Source organism: Gorilla gorilla, chromosome 5 (assembly GCF_029281585.2).
Source record: "Gorilla gorilla gorilla isolate KB3781 chromosome 5, NHGRI_mGorGor1-v2.1_pri, whole genome shotgun sequence".
NCBI lineage: Eukaryota > Metazoa > Chordata > Mammalia > Primates > Hominidae > Gorilla > Gorilla gorilla.
Window position 1 is genome coordinate 118,102,611 of NC_073229.2, and position 22,024 is coordinate 118,124,634.

Here is a 22,024-nt window from a genome sequence, read left to right on the forward strand (position 1 = left end):
GAAAAATCAAACAGCTATTCAGAAAAATAGTCAAGGCGCAGTATGATTCTAAAAAATACTGTTGAGGGTATTTGATGTCCCATGTTTTTATATATCCACTATCTCCTTCTTTAGTGAACATTTAACAATTATGCTGAAAATTATTCCAGCATGAAAAATATAAACTCACAGGTGCATAAATAAATGGACAATAAATGGTCTTCTACACACAAATACCCTTAGGTGGTTTTATTCTCTGGGGACCTTTTTTCCTCCCTGAACATTACTACCGTAAGAGCTCATTAATTTGAAAAATGGAATATTCTGAAGAAATCATTTGATTAATTTACGTAATCTAAAGTCCACATATTGTGTCAACTAAGAAGGCAGGTTTTTCATAAATGAAAATCATACTGTGAGTTGCAGTTTACAGTTTGAATAGATCCAAGTGTAAATGGAGTACTGTCATTTTTAATGTTGTTTAACTATAATTGTTGCTAATATCTTCAATTTCAGATATTTCAGTAAGGAGGTGATAGACTTTGAAATTATGAAAAGATAATTCTAGTGAAGCCTAGTTATTTCTTTTTTATATTATCTTTAATGACATAATGTATTCTTCTGGATATCAATTATAAATTCTATAAATAAATTCGATATTTACAGGGGAGCAGTTGGTCACTTATTAGGATCAAGAGAAATCTTTTTCCAATATTCATATATCTCGATTCACACACACATATCTTCACACACACACACACACACACACACACACATACATTCTTATATTTATACTTTGTAGAGCATTTTAACCTAGGTCATAGATTATAAAACTTACTACTTACTACAGAAGAGTAACCTAATCTTATGCTTTACTCTTTAAACCAGAAAACAGACAGATGGTTCTAAAATACGTAGGAGAGGACATTACTATCCCTCATCACAGGAATTCAAAATATCAATTTGTTAAGTAGGACTAAGTGAACAGAAAGCATGGTAATATATTATTGGCTGTGAAATACGACCTTGGTTTTTAGTTATAACCTATATAGGCTAAGAAGATTTTGACAGTTTACTGTGTGTATCAGCCATTGAAACTCTTTTATATCTTTCCTCAGTTGTCTGTGCTGCAGTAACAGACCTTAATTAGGATGTTGATAAGGCAGGTTATTATTTCACTAAGTGTGTTCTGCATAATACTCGTCCTCAAAATATTCTATAAGAAAAGAAGTTTGTATTAAATTTAGTTTATGAAGTTCTGCACATTATACCGAATTCCTGGAGATTCCTAATGCACATTTTCATTTGATATTGCATCATAAGCATGTTTCTATTACATGCACTAACTTTTGTAAACATCTTGTAAATAGAATCAACAGATTCTATAATATTATATATATAATATATAATATATTATATATTCTATAATATTATATATATAATATATAATATATTATATATTCTATATATATTATATAACTCTATAATATACAGAGTTCTATAATTTGTCAATTTCTCTACTGTTAACAAAAGGGTTTTCACTAGGTTCATTTTATTACCAATACTGCACATAAAGTTTCATTCACACTCTGATGTATTTTGTGGAATAAATCACTAGAATTGAAAATAATAATACATCATACCTACGACTATTCTACTGTTCTTGATAAATATTGCCAAGTTGACTTCTTTAACGTTATGCCAGTGTATAAGTGTATGATTTATATATTTCTCAAGTTACATACATAAGAACTTTTACAAATCAACATAAAAATTCTAAAAGAAAAAAATGAGCAAAACATAAAAATATTATGAAAATCAAATGGTTAAAAATAAAAAAATGCAAATGTTTGAACTATTAAAATGATGCAAAATAAGTTGATAATTATATACACGTATTTTGCTAGACTCACCAAAGTAATTAGAGAATTAAAATAATGTTGATGGATTTACAGTACTAACAAGATGTCATCTTGGCCCAAAATTTCTAAAAAGCAATGTTGAAATATTTATCAAGGTCTCTAATATATTCATAGCTTTAATAATTTTCAGAAAATTAGGAATGTAGACAGAATATCTTGTTTAAAAGTGTTTAACATAGCATCATTAATTAAGTAGCTATTTTTTAAATCCCAAGAGTAAAAGAAATATCTATGTTGATATTGTTGATATTGCCTAACGATCTATTCTCTCTTATTTCCTTTATCACAGCAACCCTCAGATATTGACTAGATATATGCCCACCTAAAGACTATAATTTTGATGAGCCTTTCTTTCAGCTAAAGTAGTTATATGACTTAGATCAAGCTAATTAAGTATAAGCATAAAATATATATGCAATATCTGAGGGCTTAAAGACGAAGTGTAGCTCTCTACTACCCCTCTGTTCTTACTGTGACATGGGCTTGGTAGCAGGAGCTGGAACAAGCATCCTGATCCATAAGATAGAAAACTGCATGACAGAGGGACACGTTAAATGGATTTTGGGTCCCTGATAGTTTTGGTGCTGCAGAAAAGTCATGGGCCACCTATTAAGACTTTTATATGAGAGATAAATAAAAGTCTGTCTTATTTAAGTCACTGTTAACTTTGGCTTCTTTTGCTATAGTAGCTAAAACTACTTTGTAAATACATGCTATTTGTATATAGGGATATTATGCAGCAACCAAAACCCTCCTAACAGCACGGAAGGAACTAAAATACAATGTCGTAGAAAGAATGCAAAACACATTATGCCGGTTTTCCAAATTTTGGGTATTAAAGGAAGGAAATCTGCAAAATGCTAATGGGAGCAAAGTTGCAGTGGTGAGATTAGGGTGATTTCTAAGATGTGATTCTTACTCCAGTCTAATTATGACAAAAACATCAAACAAATACCAGTGAAGGGACATTCTGCAAAAGGCCTGACCAATACTTTCTGATATTGTCAAGGTCGTTAAAAACAAGGGAAGTCTGATTAACTGTTGTGCCACAAACAGCCTAAGGAGACATGATGAGTAAATGCAATATAGTGTCCTGGATAATGAATAAAATACATTAGGTAAAAATCAAGGACATTTGAACTATGGACTTTAATAATAATATATTAATATTGGTTCGTGACAAATTTACTATAGTAATGTCAGATGTCAACAATAGGGGAATCTGGGTGCAGAGCACCAGGCACTATTGCAGGCAACAGACTTCGGTACTAATCTTATTAGCTCACCTCCTTGTATGGCCACAGGCATGCCCTGCAACATCTCTAGATTCTTCCAAATTTCCTCCTCCAGCTTCTCTAACTCCTGATCAATGTATGTGTTTAGCTCCATGATGATGTGCCTCAGCCTTCCCTGCAAGTCAATGGCATCATTGAAACTAGAGGCTTGGAGGCAGTGACCAATCAGTCCAGGTCCCAGCTTCTTTTCATGGATTCCAGTATGCCCTTGTTCTCCCTGGCTTCATGTTCTTCTTTCCTTCCCAACTGCCTGCTCTGCTAACGTCAGGTTAACCACCAGGTGCTGAAGCAACACACTAACATAAAATGTTTAACCAGTTCCCAAAAGTCATAAGGTAAAATCTATATTACAGGTTCCATATATTTATATCTTCCCTAATGGTTGTGCTTTTCTGATAAAAATCTTGCCTGATACAACTATGTAATCTATTAGGACCATTACCTAAAATATTTATTGAGCACTAACTGCCTTATTTCCAGAGCTAGGGGTCACAGAACCATTCAAAAGGGGCCTGAGTATTAGAAGGAAACTTGTCCTTGAATTCTGATACAGCATCTTTAAACCCCTTAAAAGCTGCCATTTTCAAAAATGAATCAAGATAAACAACCATTTTGTTGAGCTCTCCACTGAAGAATTAATAATATTAATGAAATCTACAGTCTAATCGCTGTATATTCTAACTTTTTTCTACTTTCAAATTCTTTACCTCTATAATGAAAATAAAAGATATTTTTAGTGGTCAAAAGACACAAAGTGATTAATCACATATCTACTAATGACATTTTTAAAGTACCTCAGCCCAGAAATATGACACTACAATCATTAAAAATCATATTCAATTTTCAAAGATACTAATCTTAAACTATATTCTGCTGGCAGAAACATAAAATTATATCCAGTAAGCTCAGATGCTTTGGATAATGGAAAAACTCAGTTCTATGGTGCTGCCAGAAAATAATATGCTCTTAGAAATTCTGCAAGTTGAGTAGAGAGATCAGAATCTGACAAAGTGATGTTACAAATTGTTCAGAACAGAAAAATTCCAGATCCAAAGAATTTTTTTTTCTTTGAGACATGGATTGAGGTCCAAGAGCAGCATAATGGTACCAAATGGATAGAAACAACAATAAAGTCATTTCTCATGCGTAATGCATAGGCATTCTCTATTGGAGTTGATATCACCATCTGGTGTCTAATTATTCCCACCTCACACCACACGGTTGCATGCATCTAACGGAATGACTGTACATTATGGTAACTCAGTACACAGGCTCTTTGCTGCTAATTATAAGGTGCTAGTTGTTGTTGTTTTAAAGATCATGGAAATCCCCCAAAATTTGATATTCATTGCTTAAAATAAATATTTTGTAAGATGACACTAGGAAAAGAGAACTATAGTTAGCTTTATTTTTCTAAATGATCTATGTTCCTTTAAGTTTAGTTTCTTCTAATACCTGTATTATAAATTAAGATCTTGCTTCCATAAGGATACATGGTCAGTATCCTTTTCTCTAACTGAATGCTTTTATTCTGATTTATCAATATATGCTTTCCAGGTGTAACAATCAGTGTTAACAGTTTTTATTCCTAAAATAATAAAGAAGGCTATAATTCTTATGAAACCATTCACTCATTTATTCTTTTTTTTTTCAATAAGCATTCATTACATATTTGCCAGGCACCAGACACTATTTAAGTTATAAGGGAACAAAACTAATGTCTTTAGAAGGACTCAGGTTAATTAGTGAAAATGATGTAGTTATAGGTAAGTGATTATGTTAAAACTTGGTAAATGCTTTATTAGCAGTATTCACAGGTTCTTAACGGAGTAGGGAGAAAAAATTTTCCATCATATATTTTAAACTCTGAAGATACCGATTATTTTCTTGTTGGAGTTTTGGCTATCTATGGTTGCGTGATCAAGTACCTCAAAATACAGTGGCTTAAAACAACAATAATAATTTATTTGCTCATGATTTTGCATTTTAGTCAAGGCTTGGAGGTAATAAGTCATGCTTGTTCCACATGCATCTTTTGGGAAGGCTCCACAGGACCTGGAGGGACAATTTGAAGATGGCTCACTCACATGGATAAAAAGTTGGTTCTCTCTTCAGCTGGCAGTTTAAGTGGAACGGTCAGTTGGAAACATGACTTATCTATCCCAGAGGACTCTCTGTGTGGTTGTTTGGGGTTCCTCACAGAATAGCACCCAAGTTGCAAAAGAGGGAAGTGGAAGCTGACAATCTTCTTAGCATATGGGCTCAGAACTGGCACAGTATAACTTCTGTCATATTTTGTTGCAGAAGATACAGGTCCAGTTCAGATTCAATGGGAAAAATAATTAGACTGCACTTCTCAGAGGTCCATTTTTGGCATTTTTAATCCACTAGGTATAAAATTTATCAAGCAAACATAATGCTTTAAGTAATATAAATACTTTGGGGAATAATGCAAATGCTTACTTAAAATTCAGTGTATTGTATGTAAGACTCCATTTTAATGCTATAATTCTGAGAGGGAAACTATATTTCATTGAATATCTAAAAGACAGGATTTAATTCTAAATTTCTTGGAACAGTTTTTGCTAATCGATAGAAATTTTTGTCCACACCACTAATATATTTTAGATAAATTTAAATTTCAAATCAGCTTCTATAAATAAACATTTAGAAAATATTATGCATAATAATATGATTAAAATATTTTATAGAATATTTAATCTAATCATCACAACACAACTTTCAGGAAAAATCATTATTCCCACTTTACATATAAGGAAACTGAGGCTAAGGGGAATTAAGTAGTTTATTTGAGGTTATGTAGCTAACATGAGAAAGAACTTGGATTCAAGCCCAGGCTGTCTTTCTTCAAAGTCTAAGTATTGTTCAACAATACTTAAGCACAGACAAATTCAATACTAACTTTCAGAAATTTATTTTTATCTATTTTTCTATCTGATATATTATGTACCCACTTGCAAATCAAACCAATTTTTATTTATTAAAGGGGTCTGAGGGTCTGGTAACATAGTTTTTACATATCCCAACCGGATTAATTAATTATCAAGTTTTACTCTATACAAGGATTTGAACTTATAAAACAGTTTGCAATGAAAATACATATTACCAGTTGTATGTGTGTGTTTCTACATACATATATGTGTGTGTACCAAAAATTCATATTTAAAATCAATAGGTGAAACTGGGAGATAAAATTATATATGTTTAAAGACTATATTTAGATAACAAATGCTATATTGAATCATTTAATTACTCAAATATTTACCTTTTTTAAACCTTTTTCTATTTCATAAACACCATGATGGAAGAGAATAGGTTTCTTACTTTATATACAAGACTGCCAGTCTAATATATATTGAATGAGGAGAAATATTTTAAAACTTCTTTATGAAACATTTATGAAAACAATTAATTGAGGTGAAAAGTCAATCAGAAAACCCAAATCCATAATATTAGGTTAACTGTAATCATATTGGAAAATTTCCCTGTTACTCCTTTACTTTTCATTTTTATGTCATGCTAAGAGAAAATTACATGAAAGTAGATTATAGTTATATTTTGAGACAATTATTTCAAGACCAGTTGATAGCAGAGAAGAAACACTAAAGAGCTTTTCGAGAAATGAGAGCTGTATTTTCTAGGAGGTTTCTCCATTAACATTAATTATGCTCTCCCTAGAGTCATGAGCTTAGGCAGCTTTTAAAAAAGCAAATTCACTCACCAACAAGTGAATATTTTAAGTTTTCAATTCATTACCATTTGACCTGAAACATTTAGAGTTGCTTCTTTTTCTTTTCTTATTTTTACAGCTTTATTGAGATATAATTTGCATACTATAAAATTTACTCAAAGTTTATAATTCAATGGTTTTTAGTTTATCTATCAAGTTGTGTGATCATCACCATAGTCTTAGATTTTCATCACCTCAAACAGAAACATTTTACCAAATAGGAATCACTCCCCAACTTCCCATCTTTCTACTCCCAGACCTAGGCAACCTTAGACTATTTTGATTTTTTTTTTCCCTTCAGATAGAGAAGCAAAGCAAAGAAAAATCTTCTCAGATTATGGATAATGCAGTGTGTAACTCCCAGGTCTAGAGGGTCAAGTTTCTGTCTCATGTTTGTAATCTATTAAAGATCAGGCAATATACCTTAAAGTACATCGTATTAAATAACCAAAGTACTTTTAATGAAATGCAACTGTATACAAATGGAAGCTGGCTCAACTTCCAGCTCAAGAAACATGAATTATAGTCACTTTCTGAAGTACTTGTGGGGACAATTGGAGAGATGAGCACACACTACTGCAAAATGAAGGGCGTTTTGCTAGCTTGTTGTGTGCCCTGTTCTTTTCTTCATGTTCCTATTTCTAAAATACGTTTACGTATCTACACTCATTCCTGGAAGCTTTTGTTTGTTTGTTTGTTTAATTTTCCCACATTGTTCCTGAGATTCACCATTCTAATTTCATTCACTCAACATTTCTGTGAGTCTCCTTTTTCAAACCCTGACAACCAAAAACACACTTCATATATATATTTTTTAAATCTACTTTTCCCCACAAGTAATCTCTCTTGGTACCTCTGATCTACTTACTGAGATTTTTTTTTTTTTTTACTTTAAACCTTGAAAATTAATTTTTCTTTAAAACATTTTTCTCGCTGTTTCTATTAGTAGCATCTCATTCTCATTCCCTCAATTTAACCCATGTGGCCGGGCGCGGTAGCTCACGCCTGTAATCCCTGTGCTTTGGAAGGCCGAGGCGGGCGGATCACGAGGTCAGGAGACAGAGACCATCCTTGCTAACATGGTGAAACCCCATCTCTACTAAAAATACAAAAAAAAAAATTAGCCAGGCGTGATGGCAGGCTCCTGCAGTCCCAGCTACTCAGGAGGCTGAGGCAGGAGAATGGCGTGAACCCGGGAGGCAGAGCTTGCAGTGAGTGGATATCGCACTACTGCACTCCAGCCTGGGCGACACAGCGAGACTCCGTCTCAAAAAAAAAAAAAAAAAAAAAAAACGAAAAAAACCCAATATGCCCTTGCTTTTTTAATGCTATTGATTACACACATCTTACATCATGTGATATAAATAATGTCTCTAGTAATTTACCAGTAGCACATCTGTGCCTTAATTAGTAGCTTTCCTATTATTGAAATAAAATATGTATATGTACATATACATTTCTCCAATGTTTTAAAATATAACTGTGTAGCATAACATAATAAAATGTTAAAAGATGTGGATTTTAGGTCATATCCCGATTCTGATTTCTATGACCTGCACGGCTTAGTCAACTCATTTGGATGATCTGAAGTACAATTTCGTTATCACCAAAATAGTAAAGATAAAAGTATGGCTGTAACAGGATAGCAAAGGGAAGACAATTATGTACACAAATGCTTAGCACGAAGACAAAAAAAGTCAATGATATTACCACTCACATTTTAAAATTATTATTATTATTCTCACATATTAAGCCTTCAATAGACTTTTCCGGGTGAATCTAGTCAGATTCCATTTTAAAATGTTTTTAACGAAAAAATCAATTTAAAATAACAAACTGATTTAAACCATTTTTTAATCACATAGCCTCTCTGAAAACTTAGAGTTACTGGGTGAAAATAGCATAAATGTTAAAAAATGATCTAGCTGATCCTATGTCTTTTAGTCAGAAATATGAATGAAGTGCTTCTTCATTTTCTTTAATGAATATGATGTTGTTTAACCCTATCTTGACAATAAATGAAATAATTTTTTTCCATGACAAGTTTTTATGCTACCAAAACTTGTGAAAGGTTTTGACAGGAAATCTAAGAAAAATGTGGGGGAAAAGCAAGACGTATAATTTTGTCTTACCATTGTGAATATATGTGTGTGTGTGTTTGTATTCATATACAACATATATACACGTTAAATCTGAAAAAAAGTATGCTTTAAACTCTTTATTTGTAAATTAAATTGTATCCAATAGATTTGCCAGGAAACACGAGTTTGCTGTAAATAAACCTGATAATTAAGCTATAAAGAAATAGGCATAAAGGCAAAGTCCAGAAACTATTTTTGATTTAAATTGATTAAGCTTCATTATGATTCCTTTGACTGAAACCCTCAGTATTATTTTGCTTTGTTGCAATTCCTTTATACATTTGTTTTCATAAGTATAATAATAAATTCTTAATTGTCTGAGATCCATTTTCCCTCCCAGTTTGTAAGTTTCATGAAAAAAGCCACTCTGCATTTCTTGTACCTCACTGAGACTCTGTAATAATTTGGGAGAGAAGGAAATAATAGAGTAAATTCAGAAGACTATATTAGATATATTTATTTGCAAATAATGTTATATTCCAAATTGGTTCCTCTAAAAGGAATAAGAAGAAATTGAGAAGGTATCACAAAATATCTTCTATTCAATGTGTATGTGAGTGGAGCCATATATACTTTCCATGACCATGTTAAATGTGGTTGCTTACATACGTATCAGCAAGATTGGATGGAGTTTGATTGATGATTAAAACTTTTTCGTTGTTATTGTCCTAAAAGAACCTAGTTATGTAAATGGCATTGCTTATAGCATGACGTTTGAATAAGGCTTAATGTAATTCCATTTATTTAAGAAACATAAGCATAATTTCTGTGATCCACTCCAGAAATGGAAGCATAACATATTTCTAAATATTTACTGAAAATTTTGTTTAAACAAAAATATATGAGGAATTGTGATTAGTATCAGTAAAAGTTTTAATTAATGATATTGAAAAGTAATTTTAATATAATACTATAGACATAAAATAACAAATTTCTAATATTGGGACACTAATAACACTAGCATTCTGCTAGGTTGAGCAAAGTGAATTAATTCATACAAGGGTCTTCCCAATAGTTTCTAGGAAAAAAAATGGATAAAGTTTTCTCAATTTTAATATTTTCTTAGCTTAGCTTTTCTTAAACCTTTGGCAGCTGCTTTAAAGTAAGAGCAGGTGACAAAATGAATAAACATGTAGCAAATGGATTTCAACAGAATTACTTGGAAATAGCTGATCATGGTAAGTTTGATAACCCTGTTATTTCTACTCATATAATTATTTATTTTGCATCCAAATGTTAAAGTGGTGGTTATTTTCTACTAGTAAAATTAGTTTTAAATTTATATTATAAAATTATTATGCCAATATTTCATGGTGTAATGCCAAAAAAAAAAAAAAAAGACAGGCTGACATTCATGATTCATGTAGTCTACTCTCTGGCTCTATCTAGGATTCACTAGAGTATAAAATGAAGCCACGTATGTACTAATCCTAGCCACGTGTCATGAAAGCTGGGCCAAAATTTCTTCTTTGTGCTTTCCCCTTCACAACCACTACATACTATTGCCTATGGGCATTTCTGTTTTCATGAATAAATGAACAAAGCAACACCCGATAAACCCTGGAAGTTATCAATGTAACCTGGGAAGTGTGTTTGTGTGTGTATATGTGTGTGTGTGTGTGTGTGTGTGTGTGTGTGAGAGAGAGAGAGAGAGAGAGAGAGGTTAAATAGTTTGAATAAAAGCCTAATATATCATTATTGTCTTTCTTGCCAAAAATATATAAAAGTAAAAGTTAGTCTTGGTTGTTTTGGTCAATATGTTTTTAGTAGACAATTTTGATAGAAGGGTATAATTCTTCTTTTAAGAGAGTGCCTCTATTTATCTATCAGTAAGTTAAAAGCGGTGTTTGCAGCAGTTAGGAAGAAACCAAGACTAGATTTATCTTTAGGCACCAGCTGATGTCCAAGCCCAGCCTCACAGGATGTAGTTCTGCTGGTGGCCCTGATGGTTTAGGGGCTAAATTATTGCTTTAAGGTCCAAAAACATAATTTGGTTGCTATAGCCAAATGTAATAAGTTACACAGGACCTAAAATGCTTATCAAATCACAAGAGATCCTCTGAGAAAATTCAAATATTTGTAGTTTCTGCTAACTCAAGCATTCATTCCTTCACACAAACTCTTTTCTCTAACTGAAATATCTTTCCTAAGTGTTCTCCTGACAAACTGTGTTAAATTCTTCCAGACTCAGCTCAAATAGTAGCTCTAGTGCAAATGATTCCATGACTTTGGACTACTTCCTGTGTGCCAAACTGCATTCCATATATAATTTTCCTACAACAATCAACTTCTTTTGTTATTAGTTTATTTGTTGTTAGCCTTGCCTGCCTCTCCTGTTAGGTAAGCCTACTTTGTGTATAGGCAGACACATATCTTCATTTCCATGTCACTGACATCTGAGAGTTCCTAGACAGTCAAAAGTCAAAAAATATTTTTCTAAGGAATCAAATAATGGAAAATGAAATAATAATGCATAAAGTGCTAGTTTATTTGTATAAGATTACATATCCAAATTATAAATATTTTCATTTCCTGAACAGATCGTCCTGTTTGTAGCTGTTTGCACAATAAATACAGAATGAGAACTTAGGGGAGTGAATTTGATCATGTTAATGCATAAAGGGCACAAAAAGGAAAGCCTAATAAATAATGCATTATGTGTGTGTGTGTGTGTGTGTGTGTGTGTGTGTGTGTGTCCTGCTACTGTAGAGTCATACCCACCCACCAGACAGGAGCTCTCCTGCTGTTCCATACTCTGCATATGCATTTTATAGGGCTCATCAAGACCAAAATATTCATTTTGTGGGTGGGAAAAGGAGGGCTCAACTCTTTTCTAGAATGTAATAGCTTTACCCTCCCCTCATTTATTGTTTTATTTCTAACTTATATTTTCAATAAGAGTAATATTGTTGTTTAAGGTACAGATTAATTATATGTACAGACCTCCTTGTTTTTAAGTCTATATTGGAATTCAGTTTTTGTTGTAGGTCTAATGTGATAATATTTTTAACACGCTTAATGTCATCTCTAGCACCTAATTGATACTATAGTACTAAACAAATAAAATGTCATATTAATTTTCATGTAATGTCTTCATCTAATGTACTATCTATGTTATGATTTAATTTTTCCTAGGGTCACTGGGTTTCTATTAGTGACCTTTATGTCTTTGTTTTATCACAAGCTTATATTGCCAGAAATAGAAATATAAAATTTGTAAGAGAAAATATCAAATAAACATGTTTATAATTAATCTTTCGTGAAATATTTTAAGTCAATTTAATTGTTTCTGGTTTGATTTAGGCTGCAAACTCAGAAAAGAAAAGCATTGATGTTTTGACATTCAATAAAAGTGGAATCCATTTGTATTAATGAGCATAATCATATTATGCCTTTAATTTAATTCTGTGTCATTCACTCTTTTAGAAATGACTGTGAGATTTAAATCATATGTAACTTTGTGTGTGAAGAATGGGTCATTACTTTTAACCATGCCACTAACAACTTCTTGCTCTTGGCCAGCGAATATAACCTTCTGAATCTAAGTTTTTTCTTCTGTGAAATGAGTAAATTGAATCAATTATTTTCTGATTTCCTTCTAGGTATGAGAGTCTATTGTTCCATACTGTGATGAAATATTATCAGGGATATATGAGACTTCAGAGTTATCATAGAATGTCAATAGCAACATGGAGAAATTTTTTCAGGGTAATTTTCCCCTTCATAGATATGCTCTACTATGGCAACATTCACCATTTAAATTGACACCTGCAAGCTCGATGCTTAATTAAAAGTGATGAGAGGCACATTATAAAAAATTATAAGGCTATATGTATCCACATTTGAAGAAAAATAATTCTTCAAGACTAGATTAAGTCCATATTTCAAATTCCTATTTACTTCTACTTAAAGTATTTTGGTGTAAGGGGCAACATCTTATTCATTTTTGTTTCTTCAGTGCCTCATAAATAGTATGCATATAGTACTTGTTGGATAAATAAATGAACTGAAATTTTACATATTTTTATATATATAGATAGATATGCACCATACTTCTCATTGCTATCGTTTGGAAATATATAAACAAATTACATTATTACAATTTTCTATCTAAAGTTTCCAAAAGTATAAATGACTCAGGGAATAGTTGTGAAGCATGTGAAGCATGCCAAACTGCAATTAGTATCTTCGAGGTGCTCTGGGCCCTGTATGTCTTGGCTACATTCCTAGATAACTGATGCCTATGTCCTCTATCATATCTTCCTTCCCCCATCCAAGGCTAAGTTCACCCAAATGTGTCGGTCTGTGTGTGTGTGTGTGTGTGTGTGTGTGTGCGCGCGTGCGAGTGCATGTTTGGACACATGCAGTATGCTGAGGATGATGGGTGGATATAATTATGTCTAATCAAGAGTGAGTTGGTAAATTTTATTCAATTAATTACTTATGTGAGTGTTTCAAGCTGAATATAATATGTTAGGGGCTGTAAGGAATTTAAAAAAATAGTGATCCATTATCCCTTATTTCTGGATCTCACATCTTAATAGGAGAGCTCCTAAAACAGCAAGTGTACAGACATATTAGTGGCTGATGTTAATTACCACCACATCTGTTTTTGTCTACTCAGCTCTTGCCTGTAACTGGATCTCACTTTGTTGTCTAATCACTGCTTCCTTAGATCAGGACAGGCTGTCTCACTCTGTTTCCTCTAGTGGGTTTCTCACAGCAGAACCAACACAAACCTACTATTTATGCTTTTTCTGTCAGTTCTTGGGGATACCAGAAAGATTTCAGACAGTAAAATGGCCATTGCTATCAAAATGTTTGAATCATAACAGTTAGGCAAATGCTAATTTCTTTGGAAATTATACATTCTCTTTTCAATTGTAAACATATTTTAAATTCAACAAAAGCGATAGATGTTTGCAAATCATATCACACCAGTGAAATAATCTATATATATTTTGGAAGTTTCTAATGTGAGACTGTTATAAAACTACCCTTCTGCATCAATTTGATTCAAATTCTGAAAATAATAGAGGCCCACTGAAGAAAAAATTTCCAATTTCAAAAGAGCTGCAGAATTTCTCATACTGGGGCATGCCACTATTATTTTAATATGGGTGTTGTCCCACTAGTTATCTGCACATTTCTAAAAAAATGAAATAAAGACCAATCCTGTTCCCATATATAATGTATTTTCCTTTCTTCTCCACTCCTCAAAAAAGTATTTGTTGAACAGTAATTGTCCTGAGAATTGGACCTATTGTTATAGAGATAAAATAATTTGGGAATAATATACAAATCCTATAGCCTCCAGCAGTTGCTTTTGATGTACAGTAGTTTGTTTTCCAACTCCTCCTTTGCCAATCCAGAAGAACCTAGAGTGTGAAATCTTTATTTTCTTCCTTTCGCTGTGGGACTACCTATAACCCCCATAAGGCTGAAGTCAGACCAGTGGAACATCTGTTAAAATGCAGATCAGGTTTTTCGTGCTCAAAGAAATGAGCAGTTTTAAAGTAAGCATTATCTCATCAGTATTCTGTACCATCATCTTAGTATGAAGGAGAAAAATACAACAATATACCTGTGAAGAAGAGAAGATGAAAGACCATGACTCAGAAGGGGAAAAATTGCTTCTTAATTGAGCTTAAATGTAAGAAAAGAGAGAAAAATAATCCCATAGCTTTCTCTTAGTGAGATATCTTTCATTCATTTGAAGTATATACATTTGTATGTCATCCAGTTTTAGTGTACCAGATGGAATATTTAGATGCAGAGAGAAGGCTTATGGGTGTTGTAGTCATGGAAGCTGAGTGCCAACTGTGAGACAGAACTGTCAAAGCTACTCAGAGAAACAGTGGTTAGGACTGCTTTGTGATAATTATATCCACCACCATGGTATCACTTGTAAGTCTAGACACACTGAAGTTATTTTGATTCCTTTCTTTTTTTCCTCCATGTAGATATCATTTTAAATCTGGAAGTTATTTTATTTGTTTGTTTTTATAAGATTTTCTTCCTCTATGTACTATCTCTCAAAGTCAAATTCTCTCTCATATGTATTCAAACCCTAAACTATTAATTTTACTTAATCATCTTGTACTTAAGCTGCAGTTACAGTTTTTTAACTACTTGTCCTCCCTCCGGTTGCAATCAGTCAGTGACATAAGTGTTTGCTGTGAAGATGTTGTCTTCCTCAAACATTATTTTCATCATGCCATTTGCCAATTTAAGAACCTTCAAAAGTTTTGAATGGCATGACTAATCATGACAGGGAAAATATTATGTTTTAAACACTTACAATACTTCATTCCTCTCCTGTTGAGAAAGGTTGATCTTAAGGAAAATCTTTAAATATTTTCCCCAGAGCTGATCACTGCTGTCATTAGTGTAGAGTAGAGAAGGAGAAACAGGACTAACACAACCCATAAGAGTTTCTCATTGGTCGTCCAGAGAGGCCTGAAACCCCATTATCTTTTCGTCCCATCTCTCTCCATCATCTAACTCTGTCTTTGCCTGTGGACAACACACTTTTCAAATAGCTCTAAAAAGGAGGTAGGAAGTTGGAGCTTGATGACATATAAATACCATGAAGGAAAGGCACACCTTCTAAACAAAGAGGCCCTGGAAGTAACCATCTGGGCATTTTTCTATGAGCATTAGTAGATATATCACCACTGTTAGAGATATTTAAAAATAATTTAGAACGTTTTGTTGTAGGATATATCATGTAATGCTCTTCCTTCCACACACAACTTGAGTTTGGTTCTTCCTATCTGCTCAAGAAACTGTAATTTTCTTCACATTACTCTTCACACATTTGAAACTTGGTCTTACTTGTATTTCCCCTTGCTGGCAGCATGGCAGGAGATGGCATCCAGGCAGGGACTGAATGAGAGCATAGCTGACTCAAAGAAACCCAGTAATACTCAGGCTATACTTGGAGATCCATCATCAGAAATTCTGAATCTCAGATACAATATCCAACTGCTCCTCTGATTAAATCATCATTGAGGAAAGCCAACAGTACAATATACCATAATGACTAAGATGTTAGAGTTGTTACACAAGCATTTGGAGAATGACCTAACGGGAGCCCTCATGGTTCTTGGTATACAACTTTAAAGTCAGAAGTAAATTATGTTGATTACTCTTGAGATTGAAATTGAGAGGATGCATTCTTTTAAACTGTATGTATAATGGGAAGCTAGGTGCATATTACAATATATGTGTTCAATAGATTAGGAAAATTTAAGAAACACCATCCTGAAATTGGCACATAAATATAAATTCTTAAGGCAATGAGATCTTTCCTCTATTTAGAGAGAGATGTGGAAAATGTACTGATGCATTCAAGATACTTGCTAGGCTTCACAGTCTTGTCCTGTTCATCATACTACTCCTTTCACGTCAATGGGCACCAGATTTAGTGCATCTGCTCCTAGAAGAGAAAGTTGTAGGAGTGTAGAACCAAAAATGGAAGACAAATATTTGGGTCTGAGGTAGAAATTCTGAAGAAATGTTACTGGAGTCAATAAGGGCTGGGGAGGTTGAGTTAAGGAAAGCCTGGTAGGGAAACAGCAGAGATTAAATGACAGTACAGAAAGCCAAGAATTACTGCCTCTATTCTACTAGCACCTATAACTCAGTGGTTTTCAATTCTAACTGTATATTGTAAAGCCTTGTCTGCTCTTTAAATAAAAAAAAATGCCTTGCCCCTACCCCAACATAATTAAATCAGAATTTATGGGGATGTTGCCTGGGTAACTTCATCAGTGTTTTTAAGTCTTCCAGATCTTTATTAATGTGCAACTAGGACTGAGAATCACTGACTAAACTTGAAAGATCATCTGGCAATGTTGAGAATTGGCTTAATTTGAATGAAACAGAGAACTACAAGTTCCTATGGAAAAAAGAAGTGTTCTACCTATATGAGATACCAGAAATCTTAGTGGCCACATAACAAGGGGTTGAGGAGAACAAAACAAAGACGGAAGGGAAGTTGTGTAATCGGTCAAGCAATTTATTCACAAATGTCATTGAACGCACTTAGACTCAACCACAATTCTCTCTGTTGATAAAATTTTAGGAGAAAAATAAGAGAAGGACTCCCAGAAGGATACTTTTCTGTACCCAGAAGAGACTTCAGAGCAGAGGCCTCAGGGCAGATTTGAGGAGCTGAGAACAAGCCAAGTATGAATCATCCTTGAAGTCAGAGTTTTAATAAATTAGGTTTTAGGGCTAGGCATGGGCAGATCCCAAGTTCTAAATTAGAGAAACTATTCACCCACAGGCATACTACATTCTGGTTATATTGCTGAATAGGAAGTATTTTCAGTAAAAGAGAAATCCACAATCAATTTATTGCTATTATATAGCAATAAATAGGTAGCAAACTAATAAAAAAGGTAGCAAACTACCTTTTTGTTAGAACACAATGTCCCTTCATTCAAGCCTTTCTTTTTTTTTCAGTTTTAGTAGTTTCTAAGCTATTTTGAATATTTTAATAATTTTGGAGATTCTTCCCATTTCCCAATCTGTCTTTCCATGGCAGATTCATTAGATGTTTTTAATTCTGGCTTATCATTTGGCCTAATCTCTTAATTGACTTCTTTGTATGCCCACTTTTCACCTTGATGTTTATTCAGCATTTATGTTTTCAGTCTATGCATTTCTCATGAGAATAGCTTGGTGAGTTTTTTATTTTCAAATTCATTGCCCAAATCATCTTTAAACGGAATATACTGCCTCTTTCATGACAGCTCTGAGCTCACTGAGCGGCTGAGCATTGTGAGAGAAGACAAGAGAATAATTGAGATTGGTGTTAATTAAAAGTTGTGGCTTTCATCTAGCACCCCAGATTTTTCTTCACTGCCCCTAGCATTCCTCACTTTACTCCTTTATCAACTCTTCTACAAGTTTGTCATTCCTTTTAATCACTTTGGCTATCAGAGTTACTCAAACTTTACTCATTTTTGACAACTTTGAGAGTTTTCAGGAGTACTGGTCAGATCACTTACATTGGGATTTATCTGATTTTTCCTAATGATTCAACAGAAACCGTGGGTTTCTGGGGAGAAGAGTGTAAAAGGAAAATGCTCTTCTCATCACAACCTTTCAAAAGCACATGCTATCAAAATAAGGCATCACTATTGTTGTTAATCTTGGTCACGTGGTGTTCATTGGGTTTCTTCATTGTTAATGTACTCATCTTTTCCCCTCTTTTCCACACTCTACTCAGAAGTGACTATGCACATCCCACCCATGAAGGGTGGGGAGTTATGCCCCACCTTCTTGAAGGAAGAGTATCTGTATAAATTACTTGGAATTCTGCATGAAAGAGTTTGCAGTAAACCCCCCACCACCACCTTGATTAAAGTGTGATTGACAAATAAAAATTGTAAGTACTCGAGCTATACAATGTGATGATTTCATATACATAAATATACACTGCCAAATGATTACCACAGTCAAGCTAATTAACACATCCATCACATCACATAATTATCTTTTTCTGTGGTGAGAACATTCAAGATCAACTCCCTTAGCAAAGTATAAATATAAATAATAATACAATATTATTACCTATAGTCACCATGTTATACATGAAATCTCCAACACTTACTGCAGTAGCTTTTTAATTGGCATTCTTACATTCGCTCATCACTATCCGTTCTGTGCTCCTTGCTTCCATACTATAGACACAGAGGTCATTTTGAAGCAGACATTCATTCTCTGTTTAAAACCTTTCAGTGGTCACCCACTGATGGAAATGTAAACTCAAAATCCTAAACTCAAGGTATAGAGCCGTGTACACAATATTATTCTCAACCAGTCAATTTCAACTTTGTTTCACATGGAATCATCAAGTTGCTTTGGTGCATGTAGAGTCCTGATTTCTACTCTAGAAATCTCCAATCTATTAGTGAAATATGGCTTTGAAATATATTAGTACATATTACCTTTTTATTATTATAAAATATGTATTCTCACACAATTATTTTTATAAAAGCCATCATCCTAATAATTATATTTACTTATAATATTATTCATACATTTTCTGTTTTTTTTCAGTTGATTATTTGGAGTCAGTGATTGCCTTTTGGTAATTCAGAAGTACTTGGGTACATGTTATAAGCATTTTAATTCCCTCTCATTTCTACATTTTCAGTAAAGTGTTTCCATGGTGCTAAAAAAATGTAATTACTTTATAATCAAGAAATGTATTTTAATGCTGTTACGGACCTCTAGAGCAATGAAAACTTCTAATCTAAAATATTCCCCAGATAAGCTATATTATGAAGTATCATCTGCATATGTTATTAATTTCTCTTCATAATCTCTAACCTCATTTGCCTATGCTAAATTATATTTATTATTGATTTGAATAATTGTGGTAGAATATTCTCACATTAGTTTCTTAAAAGATGAGATAGAGATAAATTACAATTTATATATAAAGAAACAATTTAACTAGGGGACATTATTTAATATTAGAAAAAGTATATTTAGTTATTCATTATATTTTGAAAACATTTTATTTCTATATTAGCTATTTTTAAATTCAAATCTAGCAAGTGCAAAGTATTCACAAATCAAGTTTCACTACAAAAACCATCTATTTTATACTGTTAGAGAGACCAAGATTTTCTTGAGCCAAATATAAGTATTTAAAATTCAAAGTATATTAGGAATAAGATGTTATTTTGGATATAATTTGATAATGCTATAATTTTGTTTCTCTTTTTGGAAATTATTTTTGGTATTCCTGATTATTGAAGTAATATATTCGCATTGTCAAAATTTGAAAATTGAATAATGTAAGTTAGATAATTTGTCTTTAGAGTCGTATCGTCCACATTTGCTGTTATGAAAAACTGTCCTTGAAGAAAATGCATTATCTAAGTATATAGTAGTGAAGTGTGTGTGTGTGTATAATCATAAAGTGAGGAAAGTTTCCAGAATCCAAAAGCCAAATATGAAAGAAAGCACAATAAGTGAGCCCAGAGTGGAGGAAGTAGATGTAGACAGCGTGAATCATGTCAAATCAGACCTCTGCACTAGATTCTGGAGAATCCTATAGAAGAATGTTGATCAAATGACTGTATGCTCCTGGTTTCTCTCCCCAGAAAGGTTCACATAGACATAGCTCTCAGGTGATTAGGTGAAAGCAGCAGATATATGGCAGGGTCTTTCAATTTAACAAAAGGCAAAGGACAGAAAGGAAACGAACCAAGCAAATCTGAGCTGGCAGACAAACTAGGTCCCGCATACAATAAACTTCAGCATTAAAGAAAATGATCTCGGCCGGGCGCGGTGGCTCACGCCTGTAATCCCAGCACTTTGGGAGGCCGAGGCGGGCGGATCACGAGGTCAGGAGATCGAGACCATCCTGGCTAACACGGTGAAACCCCGTCTCTACTAAAAATACAAAAAATTAGCCGGGCGTGGTAGTGGGCGCCTGTAGTCCCAGCTACTCGGGAGGCTGAGGCAGGAGAATGGCGTGAACCCGGGAGGTGGAGCTTGCAGTGAGCCGAGATCGCGCCACTGCACTCCAGCCTGGGCGACAAAGCAAGACTCCGTCTCAAAAAAAAAAAAAAAAAAAAGAAAATGATCTCATAATGAAAGTCTCTGATGTAGGAAAGAATATCGGATATCTAAACATAGGTTGATTGTATAAAATATATGATAAACTGTCTAATTTATGGTGCTAAAAAAGAAGGCAGGCCTGTAGTATTAGGAAATAGCTTTTAAGTATATAACACAAATATTTACAGATTATGAAGAAAATTTACAATTCCATCATCAATAGAAGAATTTCACAAACTTCTATCAGGATAGATCATGCGGACAAAAATTTCAAGAAAGAAATTTAAGATTTTAATATCACCAAACCACACACTTGATCTGATGGACAATATTCCTCCATAGAAAACAGACATCAGCTCAGAAGTCTCTTACCATCTTCTTATCGTACAGCTACATGTTCGTTACCTTTGCTGTCAAGCTCTACCTCCTTTGTCTTAGGTGTCTCTCCCTTGTATCTAAACCAATTTTCCAACTGTACTCTGTATCCCATCTCATTCCTATACCTTTCTCAATAATACAAGGGAAGCCTTTAAAAGACAAAGCCAGGCTTTTAGAAAAAAGAGAGAATAAGAAATAGAATAGAAAAGGTAAATAGATTGCATGTTTCATATTAATTTTTATATCCACTGTTCATATTCCTATTAGTGCTTATTTTCTGAAACAATTCTCATGCTGGAACTAAATTACCCATTGAAAATAGCGAACACACAAGATTGAGCTCCTCCTGTAAAATTTGTTTCTGGTCTATTGCACATTTGCCAAAAGTTAGCTAAAAAGAATACTTTGCATGCTCTTGAGAAGGTCTCTAGCAAAAGAAGCAAATAGAGATAGGTCAACTTTAATTCACTGGCTTTCCATGTTGAATAATATTATTTTTAGAAAAAGTAAATAAAGATCCCATATTTTTCTTATCTTTAGGTAATTATTCTATTTAATCTTTCTTATTTTTGAAGTAAAAGATAAAAATATATAAATTTCATTTCTCAGCATAAGTTCCGTCAAGATCATGACTTTTTTTTTTTTTTTTTTTTTTTTGAGACAGGGTGTTCTCTGTTGCCCAGGCTGGAGTGCAGTGCCACGATCATGGCTCACTGCAGCCTCGATTTCCTAGGTTCAAGCAATCCTCTCACCTTAGCCCCTAGAATAGCTGGTATTACAGTCACATGCCACCCTGCCTGTCTAATTAAAAAAAAAAAAATTGTAGGGACAGAGTCTTACTATGTTGCCCAGGCTGGTCTTAAACTCCTGGCTTCAGGTGATCTTTCTTCCTCAGCCTCCCAAAGTGTTGGGATTATAGGCATGAGCCACTGTGCCCAGCAAAGATCATGACATTTTTGTAAGTCATGA

General features: G+C 33.5%; 1 long non-coding RNA gene across 4 annotated transcripts in view; it reads left to right on the top strand.

The window, feature by feature from the left end:
• LOC129534183 (uncharacterized) overlaps nt 1–22,024 on the top strand; it is a 154,405-nt gene that overhangs the window by 30,771 nt on the left and 101,610 nt on the right. Inside the window, exon 1 of one of the 4 annotated variants that reach the window (XR_008680655.1) lies at nt 14,899–14,995. The exons of the other annotated variants lie outside the window; for them this stretch is intronic. This is a non-coding gene — a long non-coding RNA (uncharacterized lncRNA). Of the gene's footprint in view, nt 1–14,898; nt 14,996–22,024 lie in introns of those variants that run through there. 4 annotated transcript variants of the gene reach the window in all.